We start from the raw sequence: 15,700 nt of genomic DNA, 5'->3' as shown, positions 1-15,700 counted from the left end.
CTGGTGCTTACTTTCCACAATCCAGCCAGTAGATCGTGGATATGTTGCACTAGGGGGTATTGCGGGAAGCACGTACCGATAGACTGGTATGAGTTCAAGGAGTCAGTGAATACAATGTAATGCTGACGTCCATTTGACAGCGCGAACCTCAGAGCGTCCAAAATGGCATAAAGCTCTGCTGTGTGCACACTGCAGGTTTCGGCTAGAGACAAGAGAAACCTATTATCATTAACAATGAACGAACAGCCTATACTCCATACTACCCTCCAGCAATCTGTACACAGCGCATTTGATCCTGGATGCAGGCTTACAACGGACCTGAAAAACTTCCTCTGTATGGAGGCATCCGAGTTGCCTTTTGGGCCGGTGTGCATTTCTAGGATAATGTCAGGTCGACGTACTCTCCAGGGAAACACCTTACTAGGCGTTCTGACAAGACAAGGAACTGAAGGTACTTCAGACGTGTAAATGCCATCCAAGCGTATTCCAACCGGCTGCGTTGCCCGTGGTTAAGCAGCATATAGCAGGGGATTCTGGTTATGAAATATGCAAGGATATCTTTAGTGAAGTGGCGTCTGCCGTAGGCTTGCGTCTCAGGTGTAAACGATGTACACCAGACTCAGTGAAATAGCTGGCTTAGGGGCTTATGCGAAAAGCTCTCGTTGCTCTACTAACTCCGCTGTGGTGGACGCTGTTCATTTTATGAAGAACATTTGTCCTTGCTGATCCATATGCTGCACTGCCATAGTCTAATCTGGATAAAATGAGTGCCCTGTAAAAGCGCAGGAGCAACGTGCGATCACCCCCCCCCCACCCCCCGCACATACACTTCGTGTCTCTAAGAAACCTCAAAAATCTCAGCTTCTTTTACTTTTAATAGACGCACGTGCGGCTCCTCGAATAACCTACCTATCGTAAAGTAGCCAAGAAGTCGGTACGTGTCGACTACAGGAAGAGAGACTCCCACTAAATAAAGTTCAGGATAGGGGTGAAGAGTATGCTTCTGGCAGAAATGAACAACAGAGGTCTTGTCGGTTGAGAAGCGGAATCCTTGGGCGATCTGTTGCTGCGTTTTAATTAATGTTGTCAGGTAAACACTAAATGTGTGACCGGGGATCTTTTACTTGCCGACATCATGCAGGATGGAGTGCCGAATGGACTTTGTGCCAATCTCTGCTGGATTTGATCTTGGCATCCGGAGGCCGACAGTGTACTGCTGATCAACAGAGTCGGTAAATGGGATGATTTTAAAAGATTTAAGAAAAACTCATTTTCAGTTGGAGGTGGTCGACGTAGGCTTCATATTACCTTGATCCCCTCCTCAGTCTCCTTCCTGGCTTATTTCCCAATGTATTGGGGTCGGCACTGGCCCGTAGATTTGTCTCAGTTTTATGGCCGGATGTCCTTCCTGACGCTCCTTATGTCGAGGGATATATTCATCATTGCGTATTTCTGTTTTGGTTGGTAGTGTGGTGTGTTGTATGTCGATGAAAAGAGGTGTATTAAGACGAACACAAATTCTCGATCCCACGACCCTACTACGCTGGCGTAGCAGGGGGAGAGGTGATACTCCCAGGTGGCGGATAGGGGGGTCCTAACCGGCTTGCCGGCGGACTTGAGGGAAAGAGAATACATATCGCGGACCAAACACACAACCCCCTGTGGGTGGGGGACGCATACGAAGAATTCTCCCACGGTATCCCCTGCCTGTCGTAGGAGGCGACCAAGGGACGATAATATTGGAACCATGAAACTACTTGTGATTAGTACCACCACGCGGGGAACACCATGGGTCGCTTTTACTTGCGCGTAGTACCACTATGTTAGGTACCAAATAGGTTTCTGATTAGTAGCAAACGAGAGCGCGACGGCTTTTACAGTACCTGTGATTAGTAGCACTATATGAGCGACGCCATGGGATGAGGGAACCCATGGTTCTGGCTTGCCTATGATTAGTACCCACTATATGAGGAACGCCACGGGATAGTACTAGTCCCTGTGGTTAGTACACTTATGTGATGAACACCATAGGTTTGCGTTACCTGTAAATGGCGCCGCAGTGTGCGAAACACCGTAGTTCTGTAATACATGTACGGATTTCATCACCTGTGAGTAGTACCATAATGTGTGTGGAATACCGCGAGTCTACGCTACTCTTGATTAGTGCCGCAACATGACAAATACCATGGCTCTACTTTTCTAGCGATAAGTGCCATGATGAGGGGCCGATGACTTGGATTTTGGACTCCTTTCGACTACAAGCATCATCGATTCAGTATCGTGTTGTAGAAGCAGTCCCTTGGTCAGTAATACTATTGTTTTACGCAAGCATCCGTGCATGTGAGGCACTGTGGGTCGGTTCCACTGATCGTTTTAAATTCATATCCATCCATCCATCCATCCATCCATCCATCCATCCATTCATTCTTCGTCCTCACGTTTTGAATTCTGGTCAGTGGAGGATTTTGGACTTTTAATTTGTCATTTCATTTCGTCTCATTTTGTACCATTAGGAGCCGATGACCTAGTTGTTAGGCCCCTTTAAACAACAAGCATAATAATAATAATAATAATAATAATAATAATAATAATAATAATAATAATAATAATAATAATCATCATCATCATCATCATCATCAAATTCTCGATCCCCGAGCTAGAGAAATTAACCAAATGAAGTTAAACACCTCGGCCCGATCGGAAGTTGAATCCGGAACCCTCTGAACCAAAGGCCAGTACAGTGACCTTTCAGCCTAGGAGTCGAGCCCCATGGCTAAATGGTTAGCGTGCTGGCCTTTGGTCACAGGGGTCCCGGCTTGGGAATATTAACCATCATTGGTTAATTTCGCTGGCACGGGGTCTGGGTGTAGGCCTATGTGTCGTCTTCATCATCATTTCATCCTCATCACGACGCGCAGGTCGCCAACGGGCGTCAAATCAAGAGACCTTCACTTGGCGAGCGGAACATGTCCTTGGACACTCCGGGCACTAAAAGCCGTACGCCATTTCATTTCAGCTTATGAGCTGGGCATTAGCCCTCTCCTCATTATAGTTATGCATTTGTTTAGGAGCACTGTGTCATTCTTAAGCCTATTTCCGCACCACCTAGTCTAAGATAGTAGAGTAAGGTATTCTCATAATAGAAGAGAGTCTCGCATTTCAACAGTCAGCGAGATTATACACTTATTGGTGACTGCTGATACATTTTCTGAAATAACACATTTTCCTGAATTCAGGTCTGTTTCATTACCTGAGACAGTATTACTCGTGGACGGTTAGACCAGTGAAATAGGAAACAAAATTATGAATATATTTCATTCGCTTACTTCACTGTGGACTGGAGAGCACGGCGAGAGTTAAATTAAAGAACAGTGATCATGCTTGAAGCATAGATTGGTAATGCTGGTCTCATATACGCTATCAGTTTTGAGTGACGCTGACGGTCTCGTACAGTGGCTACCGTCTTTAAATAACTCCATCCAGCGAGGAAGTTAAATAGCATCGAATATTTGTGACGCTGCACGATAAGACTGGAAAACCACTCTGTTCCGACGTTGAAATGCATGCACCAACCTTTTTTTCTAAATGCAGTTTTCCCCGTTTGTTTTTTCCACCTTCAGTCCCAGGAGTAAGCTGGAATAGTACATTATCTCAAGTTCTAGCGCACGTATGTTAATCATAGGCCCTAATATTACTGTTAAACTACAACAGAATTAACAAAATATAAGCAGTGTTTTATCATACAGGCACACGAAGTTAATGATCAAAGATCCCCTTATCCTATTGTATATGGTACCAACTGCTGCTGCTGCTGCTACTGCTACTACTACTACTACTACCACTACTACTACTAAAAGTAGTTATGATTGAGTAAAAAATCAGAGATCGGGTCATTCAATCGAACTTGATGACCGAGAACTGCTAGAGAACTATTTAAATGAAGGAAACTTCAGAACAGAAATGTACTTACGTAATAAGTTGCAAACTACATTTCTTCCCTTTCCAGTCACTGCTGAGATTTCTTATTTCAACTTCAGATGGATCCTGTTTTGATTCATAATACTGTATATGGGCAACTGTTTGCTTTCTTCTTTTTCATAGTCTTCAATAGGTTACACAGCAGCATAGATTATACGAGTAAGAACATGGAACTGTTGATCAGGATGTCCCTAGCTTGGGGAGAGAAAAATAAAAAATAGCAAAATATCGTTTGTAGGCAGCAAAGTTACACTGATAGTTTTCCAGTTGTGTCTTTTTTCCTCCTTTAAACTCATGTTGAATACACAATGCCCTATCATATATCCGTTCTAAATGGAGGCCATGAATTGCATGCAACCTATAACGGTTTATCCTGTAGTCACGTTTCGGGGCGCGACGGTTGGCTGTGCACGCGCGAGTCACAATCCTACCAATATCATTGTGATCCAACAGACGCTAATGTTGTCAGATACCGCAGCTCGGTGTGCGTGCTGCTGATGATACATTGCGCCTACTGACTGCTCAATGTTGCGCGTGCTGCTAAAACCTGACTACAACGCTGCAGTGAATGACCATAAAGAATACAAACTATTCTGGATAATAACGTTTTATTCCGCTGGTCAAATGACTATTAATCGCAGATGTTCTATTGATTCTCTCCTCGAGTTCATAAGCTACTAACTAGTGGCTTGATACTTGAAACTCATCGTCGTTCCTTTTTTTTCTTTCTTTTCCTGTAAAGGATCCCTTCTGACGATATAATTGAAAAGTGTATGTTTAAAAGGTGCTACTTTCAGCCTAAGAAAGTTGTGGAAAAACGCAAAGAAATATATATAATAAAAGGCGCATGGAACGTACCCATACAATCGGGTATGGTACTACTTTTAAAGAATAACATCTTTCTGGTCTGGATTGCTCATAGTATTGCTCGATAGGATTCAATTACAGCAATGCATGTGGATGAAATACTGAAAATTGTTTTGAAGTGGAAATAGTGCCTTTTGAACAGACACTCCTCAATTCTCCTTGTCCCATGCAGGCTCGATTTTGACTTTCTCATCCTCTGCTGAACGGACTAGACTGAACGCAACAAAATTATAACTGACCATTCGTGAACATATATTTTGAGAAGTGGATGCGGTAGTAGCAATTATACCACCTGCCAAATGATACGTTGCATAGGGCCTTGGAACAACTTGAAGAAAGTAAGGATTTGCTGTTCAATCGACAAGAACCTTTCAGTTGTACGCTTTAAAATGACGAGTCTACCCATTGAAATCTGTTGCGCAGTTTTCTCATAATTTCCATGACCGGAAGACACCTTATCAAGTTATAGATATACAGAGTCACATCTGACTGTGAGTTTATATAATATTATAATATAATATTATATTATTTGTTTGTCCAATCGTTGTCCCGTTCCTCTACGGGGTCGGGTATGAGGTGAGATGAATCTGTTGTAGCGGGTTTTTTATGACCGGGTGCCTTTCCTGACGTCAACCTCATCAGGGGAGTTAATGAGATGAAATGAATGACGTGATATATGATAGGAGGGGAGAGGGTGAAACCCGATGTCGGCACATAGCACACTCCTGTTGAATAGCAGCACCGGGTCTGCTGAAGGCTTAACGTCCCCATCCGACGGACGAATATCCATCGGCAGCGTCATATGCTTACACGCCATATGAGCACTGCGGAGAGGTTTGGAATTTAATCCAGGCTTTTGGCACGCAATCTAGTGATTAGAAATTGTGTACCACCACCTCTCCTATCCTGCAGGCCGTCATTCTGATGGTGAAATCTTTTCGACCAGCGGGACTCGAAGCACGGTGACAGACCGTTTAGACTTCAACGCCTTAACGATCATGCCCACCAGGCGGGCCATTATACACAGTTTAAAAAATTAAGGAAACATGTTTCTGAATGTATGCCATGCTCCACAAAACAATACCTCACACCCAGGTATATTACCAACTAAACCTTTATTCTTTACCGTTAAAGTATACAAAATAACATCGATGGATTCGCGTTCATTTTCAGATCACAAACGGAAAAGTCCAAATAGGGGTGAAAATAAAGGGATAAAAGTCCTCCAGGGTAGATTTTGATCACAGTTGGAGAGCTTCAGCATAGTGTATGTCCTCCACGAGCTTTTATCACAGCTTGGCACCTACATGGTATCATACCTGCCAACCCTTCCGATTTACCCGGAAACTTTCCGGTTTTTAACTCGTCTTCCGATTTTCCGATTTATTTTTACTTCTTCCGATTTTTGAGTAATATAATCTCTAGTACGGCCAATACTCTTCCCCTAGAATAAAGGATAAATTCTTATGTGCTTGTGTAATTTACGAAACCTAATTTTCAAGCGTATTTGATGCTTTATTTCGTGAGTGTTTCGTCCGTCGCCTTCGTGTATCGTGTTTCCCGCTCACCACAGCAGCGTGTGCGCTTTATACAGCTGGGGATTCGGGGCGGCAATCGTCCTGCAAGCAAGAGGCTAGCGCGCGCTAACGACTCAGTTAATCGGGACGAAAGAATGAGTTTGTTATTGTGTTGTTCGCGCGCTGTTAACATCGTTTCTGTGCGTAGTTTCGTCGGAGTTGTAGGCCACGTGTTTTTCCTTGCATTTCTATGACCGTTTCTGGTATTTTCTTTTCTCGTTATGGCCAAAAAATATGACAAACGTTATCTCCAAGTGCTCAGAGATGCCTATAAATTTCTGTACATTTTACCGGCTATTGAAGGAAACTACCGTATTTTCCCGCGAACCGTAATCGACGCCCTTGAATAATTTACACATCCCAATATTTTTGGGTCCAAAGCGGAATTCGACGCACCCACAACTTTGAAGATCCATCCCTCAGCTCCGGATGCGTTTCGAAATAAAGATGCCAACTACTCAGGTAGCAGGCTTCCTATTGCGAAAACGGGCATTCCAAATACAGGCAACGTGTTGTATTAGCCGGCAGGAAATCCCACTGCACTAGTTTTACGAGTGTTTCGCGTACGGGACATAATGTGATCTCAAAATTGTTTGTCAGTCCACAGTACTCGATTAATACTGCATCATACGAACTTGCGGTGATCAGTTACGCCGAAACATAGTAAATAGAGCAGCGGGCAGCAATATTTCAGTGTGCAAATGAAACATGCGCTACCGCGGTAACAGAAGTGCACTTCAAGCGGCCAACAAGTCTCGCAAAGCATTTCGCGGACCAAAAAGCGGCAAGTTTCCGCAAGTAGATGATTATCTGCTTAACTTTATGATTTTGTTACGCAATGTTGGATAAGCAGTTTCTCACAAAATGCTGCATTTTAAAGAATGAGAAATGGCTGCGGCACGTGGAATCATTGTCTCGTATTTGAAGGTTAGGCGAGGCTGAATTAATTTTATGAAGAGAAATGGACTTTCTCTTCGACGAAGAACAACGTTATGCCAAAAAGTGACGAATGATTTCAACCATTTTCAGCGCTTTGTGACTGGGAAGCGTAAAGTGAAGGAATATTTTATCTCCCTTATAGGAACCGCAGGTCAGACGCCAATCAGTTTCCATATACCATTAAGTCGAACAATTGATAAGAAAGGAACGTACAGTGTTATCGCACGCGCTACCGGAAGCAAAAAAACAACGATGTACTGCAATGCTTGCTGTAACAGCTGATGGCAGAAAGCTTGCAGCTTACATTGTTCTAAAACGAAAAACAATGCCTAAAGCAAAATTTCCGCGAGTGATCCACGTTCGTATTCAAGAAAAAAGGTGGATGGACACGTCATTCGTACAAGATTGGATACGAACGGTTTGCGGTAATGTAGCAGGGTCCCTCCATCGATGCCCGGCCCTTCTCGTGTTGGACAGGTTTTTTTTTTGCCGGTATGTCATTCAGGTCGTATTGTCAGCTCGTAATGGGAAGAATGTTTTCTAGTGTCGGTACTTCAAACCCACGTGTCTAACTTATCTGATGTACCCTATTTGACTTTTCAGAAAAAATCTCACGCCGGAATTTTACGCCAAATGACGATAACTGCAAATGGGTTGAACCAATTGTGTTTGGATTATATTTGATGTACCAGTATCTTTTAAATGTAAATGAATTGTAAATAATTTGTAAATATCCGATTTCCTTGAATCGCATCCGAAGTTTTCGCCTGTATTTTTCGTCAAAAAAGTGCGTTAATTACGCGAGAATATACGGTATTATGCATTTTGTTGCGCGTGTCGGTGTGACGAATATTATTCGTATGTTAATGTCATAAATGAGAGTGATTAGGTACATTTTCATGTAACCATTTTTATGTTTTCTTAGTTTAAGATTTTAAATTTAATGGTCAATTCGCATCATAACTGTAGACAAGTATGCCTTTTATCCTGACCTTTTTTCACGTAGACCTTGGTGGAATATATGTGATGAAATCCAAGAATTAAAAAATCTTCCTATTTTTGGTTTCTAAAAGTTGGCAAGTATGTGGTATGCTCCGTATAAGTCGACGGAGGTCACGTTGCGGTATCAGGTCCTATTCTTCAATGAGAGCCTGTTCGAGGTCTTGGAGAGTCTGTGGTGGAACAGGACGCCCACGAACACTTCTGTCAAGCTTATCCCACACATGTTCGATGGGATTGAGGTCGGGACACACTGCTGGCCATTCCATCTCTTGAATGTCCAGTTCTCGCAAGACAGCTCTGGTGATGCGAGCTACATAAGCACTGGCATTGTCGTGCATGAGTACGAATTCAGGGAAAACGCCGTATGCAGCAACCAAGACATCCTGTAGCAGTATCTACTCGATATACACCGCAGCGGTAAGATTACCGACGATGACAAGATCCGTACCCCACACCATCATACATCATAGAACCTTGTCGGAATCGGTCGCCTTCCTGGACAACATTTGGCATGTACTGCTCACCACGGCGTCTCCACACACGTTGACGTTTATCACGCTCTGTCAGGGGAAATCTGGACCCGTCTGTGAACAACAAAGGTCTCCATTAGTATCCAGTAATCGGGAGATAGTGGGTTTGAACCCCACTGTCGGCAGCCCTGAAGATGGTTTTCCGTGGTTTCCCATTTTCACACCAGGCAAATGCTGGAGCTGTACCTTAATTAAGGCCACGGCCGCTTCCTTCCCATTCCTAGGCCTTTCCTATCCCATTGTCGCCATAAGACATATCTGTGTCGGTGCGACGTAAAGCAAATAGGAAAAAAACGTCTCCGTTATCAGAGTTGCTAGTTGACGTGGGTACGGGCAAAGAGAAGGCGAGCTGCGCGATGTTGCTGCGTTAAACGGGGCACTCGAACAGGACGTCTGGGTCGTAAGGACACTTATCTTAACCTGTTCCTTACTATTTGGTCAGACACCGTGACTCCAGTGACCCTCCCGAGGTCTTGTTGCTGTTCTCTGGCAGTTCCTGAACGTCGCCCCAACACAAGGTTGGTCAGATATCGGTCATCCTGTGGGGTTGTCATGCGTCCACGACCTTGTCCAACCCTCCTTGTGACCTGGCCTGTCTCATTGTAGCGATTCCACAAGCGTTGAATAACTGGATCAATGTGACGGCCCTTGTGACTTGAACCTCGTTAAGATGTCTCATGGGATGTGCTGGTTTACGTACAACGTGCTCAAATGACCGCAGTAGTCTGTGTACCGCACAACGACACACGGGTGCACCGCTATTCACTTTGTTTATTACTGGTCTGTGCCGTCCCACTAGTATTTAGTTCGTTGCACTGTGCTTCAGGATCACTGTAAGGAACTGCAATATTTATACGGATCGGTTTCCCTATGCGCCGTATTTCATTCGCGGTATCATGCCTGTCTCCGCTGTCAGAAGGCGAATATGAGGACCAAATATCTTCCGGTTCATCTATTCCTGAATTAGATGATTCATCTAGAAGGGGAAAACAATTATTATAATGAGAACTTCGCATGCGAACGAAACGCAAGTGTGGTTATGATTAGCAGTTTGTCAATAGCAATTGATTGTCCCTCCACCGTACAAAGTATACGTATTTCATAATGTATGTACGTGTATTCACACGATAATAACACTTACGTTCTTTGATGAGGTCTATACTTTCGCACAATCAGTGTCACTACCCACTTTTCGTACGTGTACGAAATAACAGACGCAACAGCAACCTACGCACCAGCTGGAATGGTTGGGCCAGTGTTGCATTCTGGGGGACCGTGATTAATTCCAGTGTAACAACACATTCTCGCCTGCCATCTGTCGGGGGTTTCGCAATGTGGTCTGGGTTAGTGTTGGCTACTGAATGTATGATTCGAAGCAGTGTATCGATTCATTCAAGTGTCCGAGTGAATCGATTCACAGGAACGGCGAGCTCACGGCTCATGATTCAGCTTACTCCCAGCGGACAGTGCTGAGTGGCGCACTCACTGGACGTTGACGGGGAGCCGAGCTTCCGCTGCAGCGAGACAGGGAATCAGTGAATCATGGCACATCGAAAGAATCGCGAACGAGCGCGGCTCAGTGAGACACATGATACACACGGCTCCTTATCGGCTCACTGGACACGCGGAGAGCCGAGCTTCCGCTGCAGCGACACATACAGTGAGCCATGGCACATCGAAAGAATCGTGAACGAGTGCGGCTCAGTGAGACACAAGATACACACGGCTCCTTATCGGCTCACTGCAGCGAGGCATACAGTGAGCCATGCTACACTGAAAGAATCGTATGCTATAATGGACTCTCGAGCTCAGCTCATTTGAAAATAATACCCATTTGCATTCACTGTCCTCTTCTTACAGGGAGGTTTAAATAATAGATGGATTTATTTGCAGTGTTAAAAAGGTAGTCACAACATAATTCTGAAGTAGCTAGTAAGTAGGTAGGCTATTAGGTTATACTATTTATTAGTTTAATGAATCTTAGTATTATAACTTAGTTGACATTTGACAATTAAACTCGACTCTAGCCTGCCCTATGACTATGAGTCATGCTCATGACCACTCAAAAGTACCTGTTTTATATTGGGAAGAACGGCTCAGTATTCTCTCAGTTCATATGTCACATCGTTGCACAAGACTTCAATCATATGTGGACAGACGCAATAACAGTATGTTGAATCAGAAAACCAGCGGGCTACTGTACATCTCGGGTAGCCTATACAAAATATGACTATTAAAAAAAAATCCTCAGCTGATAGAAAATACTTTTTTTTTAAAAAAATGACTGAACGAGTTGTCGTGCGGTTAATATCGCGTGGCTATGCGCTTGCATTCGGGGGATGGTGGGTTCGAATCCCACCGTCGGCAGCCGTTAAGATGGTTTTTCCGTAGTTTCCCCATTTTCACACCAGGAAATGCTGGGACTGTACCTTAATTCAGGTCATGGCTGCTACCTTTCTAATCCTAACCTTTCCCACCCTGCGTCGCCGGAAACCTTCGATGTATTAGAGTGACTAGCATTTTTTTTCTAAGAAAGTAGTTCATAGTACGAAGACCAGATGGCAGCTGCGAGCACTGAAGGCTGTTGCTGCTGTCTTACCAGCACATACTACACAGATGCAGTAGGAGCGGTGACCAGTGAGCCGTGAATCGGATCACTGTATCGATTCAGTAACGTGAACGGAATCAAATGAATCGATTCAGTAAAATGAATCGAATGTCCCATCACTAGTCTGGGTCACTGTTGCTCTCCTAGTTACCATTATGAACAATATTTTGCGCGCTATAACTCATTTTCTACATTTTTGTGGGTTGGACCACTATTCAGGGTTCACCTGACAGTGTATTGCATGGCTACGCCTACAGTTGGAGTATAACTTCGATTTGACATACCCTGAGTAGCTAGGGTCACAAGGTATGTTGTACGACCATTGGAACCCCATCTACCAAACTAACGCCTCAAATAACCTGGCATTAAATACTTATCATCAGAGACTCGGTGTTTGAAAAACCGTTCATATGGAGTTAATATCAGTGGGACGAGACTACCAGGTGGTATGCATAAGTCTTTTCCGGTTTCACTAAGAAATGGCGCCGGCGAACAGTACGCAACGTATGAATTTGACACATACGTCAGTTTGTTCGTCTGACATTAACCTACCAACATATATATTAACGAAGTGTGTAGAAGCCGATACATAAATACATAAGTTCAATCCGCCAAACACTAGCGTCTGTGTCCGACTCGTTGGCTGAACGGTCAGCGTACTGGCCTTCGGTTCTGAGGGTCCCGGGTTCGATTCCCGGCCGGGTCGAGGATTTTAACCTTAATTGGTTAATTCCAATGGCACGGTGGCCTACGGGAGTCGAATAGAAAGACCTGCATCTCGCGAGCTGAACCCGTCCTGGGATATCCCGGCACTAAAAGCCATACGACATTTCATTTCACTAGCGTCTGTGTTGTATCGTTCAGTGATCATGTCGACGTTTGTGCCTGAAAAAGAACATTTGCGGCACGCATTGCTTTTCTTATTTAAACAAGACTGTGGAGAATCATCGTTTGCTGGTAGAAACATATCGTCGTTGCCGGGACAAAACCTCCTATGTGATAATACGGAGATATACTAACCCGCAGCACATACATTATGAAGAGCGAGAATGCCTTGACAATATGCACACAATATTGCACCTTAGATGACAGAACCTTATCGGCCAAAGTTCTAGGCTAAAATATTTCACATAGGGGGTTTTGCCCCGGCAGCGACGATATGGTGAACACGCCCCATCGATTAGGACATGTGAAACATGATTTCGACAATTTAAACGTGGTGATTTCAATGTGAAAGACAGTGCGCGCTCTGGTAGCGGTGTTGTGTATTATGATATGAACTCTTGAAGCCCGGCGAAACCGTCAATGCACAATGCTATCGCCAACAAATGATCAATTTAAATCACGCATTGATCGAAAGACGACCGGAATGGGCCAGAAGACATGGCAAAGTGATTTTGTTACACGACAGTGCGCCGTCTCACACAGCTAAACCAACGAAAGACACCTCGAAATCGCTTGGCTGGGACACCCTTCCGCATCCGCCGTACTGCACCGATCTGGCGCCATCTATCTCCACTTCAAATCAATGGAACACGCGCTCGCAGAGCAGCACTTCAGCAATTTCGAGGAGGTTAGAAAATGGCTCGACGAATGGTTTGCCGCAAAAGACAAGCAGTTTTTCTGGCACGGTATTCATAACTTACTTTTGAATACACAAAAAATGAATTTCCCTTGAAAATGACGTGTTTTCTTTACCACAAGAACCGGCAAAAACATATGCATACACCTGGTACATCATGCACATTTCTTCACAACGAAATTACAGTTAATTAATTGCTTTCCTTGATCAGGATACGCCAGTACAGCTAGATATTTAATAATTGAAATATCTTAATCATTTCCCGAGAAAATGCCAATCGAATAGCAGTGACTTACGAGTATCTTGTGAGTGTGTGACGGCACAAGCCACACTTCCTGGAAGACGGACGCATGTGACGTTGCCCTGCTAGTTTCTTCTCCATGCTCAGGGTTGGCTAAAATCTACGACCAATTATTATCCGAAATTCTAATGATCGTGATTGTACTAAGCGTATGTCGCAGTCAAGCGAGAGAGCGAAGACACTCGGCACGGGACATGAGCAGTGATGACAGGTGAAGAACTTCATAAAGTATCTGCAGAATTGCTCGTACGTAATTGAATGAGCACACGAAATCAACACCTGAGAGGATTGTATAAAAGATCAGTCCGTTGTACGTAACCAACTGGCCTCCCCGATGTTTAGTAACATTATTAGGTAGGCGTGGGTCGATACAAAACTGTGAGATTACAGGGAAATTTTTACAAACGTAAATGAGGTTTATTTACCGACAGTTATTTTGAAGGAACCTTTCAGCTGCGAAAACGCGGCGTTTATGCAGGGTGCCTGATGTAAAACATTGATGTGAAACTGCAGCTCAAATGGAAAAACAATAAGATGCACTTAGCAATTAAAGAAAATGGTAACAACACTGTTCATTATGATATTACTTTAGCTTTTAATTTTTGCTTTGAGCCACTATGGAGATATATACGAAAACATGTTTCATTTCTTACCCGCTGTTTTTCACTTTTGTGGCCATATATTGAAAACCATTACACATATTTTTGCCTAGAATCTACTTAGAATGAAACATAGCAAATAGCAAATTCACCTCCGTACAGGCCATGAAGGGCCTTGGAGGAGTGGAAGGTAAAGGCTTCCACCATTGTTAACCTCGGCACGTGATGGGGTAGAGTGGTTAGCTTTACGCCCGGCCGCCTTTGCCCCCAGGAATTAACCTGGTACTCATTTCTGGTGTAGACTGAGTGAACCTCAGGGCCATATGCACCTCCGGAAGTGGAAATCTCGTTTCTTAAATTTTACGACTTCCTGACGGGGATTCGAACCCACGTCCTTCCGGGCGAACCGAGCACGCCTTTTACCGCCTCGGCCAGGCAGCCCCTCTAGAATGAAACATAAGATAAGGTAAAATGAAAACGGTGCTCACAGTCGGATTTGAACCATCGATACCTCGTTACTCATTGGGCTCTCGAATGTCACACCGTTAAAGTTTAGTTGAAATAACGCACTTGGAATTTGTCAGAGCCGATTTTCTCGAGAATGCTCGGATATCTGGCTCAGTGGCTTTGGGAAATTCATGTTCCAAGGGTCGCCTTCAAGCACTATGTTTTGTTGAGTGTTCAGCCCGAAGGCTGGTTTGATCCTCAACAGCTCCGCCATCAGCTCTCATAGATTGCTTAGGCGTCACTGAAGAGGCATACTAGGAAAATGAGGAGCGAGATAGTTTCCCGTTGCCTTCCTTACCGGGTCAGAAGTTACTGTTACATATCAATCTGCCAAGCCCACTGAAATGCATGCACCAAACACCATTCATAACAGGGACTGGCTATATCTCGTACGGTACTCACCTCAACCCCGATGCCGCAACAACTCCGATGCGACCGCTACTCAGCCCGAAGGCCTGCAGATTACGAGGTGTCATGTGGTCAGCACGACGGATCCTCACGGCCGTTATTCTTGGCTTTCTAGACCGGGGCCGCTATCTCATCGTCAGATAGCGTAATTACATAGGCTGAGTGGACCTCGAACCAGTCCTTGGATTCCTGGCCTGGCCGGGAATTGAACCCGGCTCCTCCGGGTAAGAGGCAGGCACGCTACCCCTACACCGCAAGCCGGCATTACGTACGGTACAATAAGAAAGAAACAAATCTTTGACCCGTCTACCAGAAGATTCCCTGGTTAAAAAAAATCTCTTTATACTCGTTTCTGAATTATTATGACCGAGTGAGTTGGCTGTGCGGCAGGTGCTGTGTAGTTCTAAGCTTTCATTCGAGAGATAGTGGTTTGGAACCCAACCGTCGGCAGTCTTTAAGATCGTTTTCGATGGTACCGGAATCTCATTTTCATACCAGTCAAATGCCGGAGTTGTGATCACGCCTGCTACCTTCCCAGTCTAGCTTAGCCTTATCCCATTCCAGTGTAGCTGGAAACCTGTATGTGTTAATGTGACGTAGCCAAAAAATAAACGGTGTGCGTAGCGACTTTAACTTTAATTATGTGGATCTAGGAATTACGGTGATAGGTGCCCCAGGTTTTAAAATTGCGTTCTTCCTCAAAAGTTTCCTAAGCTACCGATTCGATCTCGACCGAGGTAACAGTTGTAATAGACTTTGAAGTTTGGGAAAAAGTGATAGTCAACGTCCAAGCGTTAATTTA

At 44.3% G+C, this 15,700-nt stretch overlaps 1 protein-coding gene across 2 annotated transcripts in view; it reads left to right on the top strand.

The window, feature by feature from the left end:
* Eph (Eph receptor tyrosine kinase) overlaps nucleotides 1-15,700 on the top strand; it is a 1,044,814-nt gene that overhangs the window by 167,046 nt on the left and 862,068 nt on the right. The gene's annotated exons all lie outside the window — the stretch shown is intronic.

Source organism: Anabrus simplex, chromosome 2, assembly GCF_040414725.1.
Source record: "Anabrus simplex isolate iqAnaSimp1 chromosome 2, ASM4041472v1, whole genome shotgun sequence".
NCBI lineage: Eukaryota > Metazoa > Arthropoda > Insecta > Orthoptera > Tettigoniidae > Anabrus > Anabrus simplex.
The sequence above is the reverse complement of the archived record's forward strand: the minus strand, read 5'-3'. Positions and strand labels throughout refer to the sequence as shown.